This window comes from Cebus imitator, unplaced genomic scaffold (assembly GCF_001604975.1).
Source record: "Cebus imitator isolate Cc_AM_T3 unplaced genomic scaffold, Cebus_imitator-1.0 Scaffold72, whole genome shotgun sequence".
Lineage (NCBI taxonomy): Eukaryota > Metazoa > Chordata > Mammalia > Primates > Cebidae > Cebus > Cebus imitator.
In genome coordinates, this window is record NW_016107387.1 from 4,811,823 (window position 1) to 4,814,790 (window position 2,968).

At 42.8% G+C, this 2,968-nt stretch overlaps 1 protein-coding gene and 1 long non-coding RNA gene across 2 annotated transcripts in view; one reads left to right on the forward strand and one right to left on the reverse strand.

The window, feature by feature from the left end:
* LOC108306502 overlaps positions 1–2,431 on the reverse strand; it is a 12,878-nt gene extending 10,447 nt beyond the window's left edge. The window contains exon 1 of the long non-coding RNA XR_001826169.2: positions 2,304–2,431. This is a non-coding gene — a long non-coding RNA (uncharacterized LOC108306502). The remainder of the gene's footprint in view (positions 1–2,303) is intronic.
* Positions 1–2,968, forward strand: part of STX8 (syntaxin 8) — a 316,569-nt gene that overhangs the window by 123,259 nt on the left and 190,342 nt on the right. The window lies entirely within an intron of this gene.

The following is a 2,968-nucleotide window of genomic DNA, read 5'->3' on the forward strand; positions in this document are numbered from 1 at the left end:
AAAAAAAAAAAAAAAAGAAAAGAAAAGAAAATATGACTTTGGAGTAATGTAATGTGGATGATGGATAGGAGGGGTTGGGATGATAGGCAGGAAAACCGCATGCAGAAAGTGGTTTGAGACAGTTCAGTCATAGCATGGTGTTGGCCTAGACTGGAGTGGTTAGGGTGAGAAGATAGGGAGAGAAGTGGGTGGATTGAGGTGGGGTACAAGTCATAGGACCAGTGATTGATTGGGTTCTGCCTGGTGCAGCTGCATAGATGACAATGCCCTTGACTGACATAGGACACACAGGAAGAAGAACTTGTACGTAGTGGTAAAGTGAGAAGACACTGAGTTCAAAGATGCCTAGGATGCTCTCAGGTTAGGTGTGTCAGAAATAGTATGCTGCTCTTGAATCTGGAGCTCAGAGGAGAGCTATACACTGGAAATTTAGATCTGAGGGTCAGCATATGGGTGATAATCAAAGCCATCTATGTTCAGCACGCAGATGGAGAAGAGCCAAGGGCCTTAGAGCAGTGCTCTGGGGAGCATTGTTATCTACAGGAAGGGTGTTGTGAAGTAGCAGTCAGAAAGGAATGAGGAAAATCAGGAGAGTATGATGAACAAGGTCAAATGATATTTGACTAAATTTCTAAAGATCCTGTCCCATTTTAATCTTTTTTTATTCTGTTGCGTTCATCTTAGCATTAGCCCATTCATACTCAGGATTTGTCTTTTATTTAATTTAATTAATTTATTTATTTTTGAGACAAGTTTTGCTCTGTCACCAGGCTGGAGTGCAGTGGCGTGATCTTGGCTCACTGCAACCTCCGCCTCCTGGGTTCAAGCAATTCTCCTGCCTCAGCCTCCCGAGTAGCTGGGACTATAGGCGTGTACCACCACACCCAGCCAATTTTTGTATGTTTAGTAGAGATGGGGTGTCACCATGTTGTCCAGGCTGGTTTTGAACTACTGACCTCATGATCCGCCAGCCTTGGCCTCCCAAGTGCTGGGATTACAGACATGATCCACCATGACCAGCCAGGATTAGTAATTATTTGAGTACATCTTCATGCCTCTTGCTTGGCCTGAGTTTGAAATGTTAAGTCCAGTTTGGAGGCGTTGAGGGAAGGATGTGAGAAAGGTTGAGGCACAGGAGCTGAATTAGCTCCTGGGAGCTAGAGAAAGAGAAGAGGTCAGCCATGGTGAAGGGAAGGAGGAGTGGGTGATAGCTTTGGGAAAACTGAAACCCATGTAGGATATGGAATCACCATTTGAAGTGTTGGGAAATTATTGAAGACTGTTTAGAATAACAATAACTGTGGTTAAAAAAAAAATTGGCCTGGGGCTGTGGTTCACACCTGTAATCCCAGCTCTTTGGGAGGCCGAGGTGGGCAGATCACCTGAGGTTGGAAGTTTGAGACCACCTTGACCAACATGGAGAAACCTCACCTCTACTAAAAATATACAGTTAGCCGGGTGTGGTGGTACGGGCCTGTAATGCCAGCTACTCAGAAGGCTGAAGCAGGAGAATCACTTGAACCCGGGAGGCGGAGGTTATGGTGAGCCGAGATTGCACCATTGCACTCCAGCCTGGGCAACAAGAGTGAAACTCTGTCTCAAAAAAGAAAAAAAGAATCAGTGGTTCGTTATGATTGAATTGGGCAATGATGTGAAATATTATAGATGTCACTGACCAATGGAGATGACTGCAGTAAATTGGGAGTGAAGCGTTAACTAAGATGGTAACAATGAGAATGATAAGCAGGGGACACATTTGAGAGGGATTATAAAGGAGGAATCAGCAGGTTTGGGGGATGGATCTGAAGGGAAATCCAAGGGGAAGGAATGAATCAGAGATGACTCCCAGCCTTTGAGCAAATATAACTAGATAAGTAATGGTACCAATGACAAATCTCCAAATTTTAGAGTTAGGAAATATCTTTCAAATCATCCAATTCCATGTTTCCCAAATAGGCTGTAAGGGAGAACCCAGATTGGAAACCATTAGATTGTAGAAATGATTCTTAGCTTTTCTCAGCTCTTCTGATTTCTCTTCTTCCTGCCATTTTCCATGGTTCTGGAAATGACCTATTTAATGCCACCACTATATTTAGGCTGCAGCTTTCCTCTATCCATCCTGACCAAGATTTGAAAAATCCCATGTGGAGAGGAACTTAATTACAGAATACCCTTTGCCATGTGTCTTTTTATTTTCCCTGTGTGCTGGGGGTACTTTTGGGTGAGAATTGAAAAGGAAAAAACGGTAATGTATGGGAGTGTATTCCAGCTCCAGACTTCCTCCTCACGCCACCAGGAAGCACGAGGTCAGGGGATCTAGACCATCCTTGCCAACATGGTGAAACCCCATCTCTAAAATAAAAAATAAAAATAAAAAAATAGCTGGATATGGTGGAACGTGCCTAGTCCCAGCTAGTTGGGAGGCTGAGGCAGGAGAATCGCTTGAACCCAGGAGGTGGAAGTTGTAGTGAGCCAAGATTGCACCACTGCACTTCAGCCCGGTGATAGGGTGAGACTTCGTCAAAAAAAAAAATTCCAAAATTTCTATGGCAGAAAGTACAATAGTGATCATAACAGTTATTATAGTGTAGAGAAGAAATGACTATTAGAGATATAAGTTCATTTTGCAAACTGACATCAATTTTTTAATTGTTTGCAATGTCCAGCCACATTCTATGCTGCTACATTAAAAGAAGTGTTTTGTTATACATTGGTCTTCGCCAGAACAAATGCTTTGTTCATATCATGAGAAATAACAGTCTTGCTCTGCTTGGTACTGTTGAAAATTCATCTGTTTTATTTGATTGTTATGCATGTCCCACATTAATGAACTAGAATACCTTATCTAGACTTGGGACCAGGCCCAGGTGAAATCAGCAAATGATATGTGAAGAGCCAGAGTATAGAGCTAGGATCAGCAAACTATGGCTTATCCCTTGTTTTCGTACAGCTCATGAGCTAAGAATGG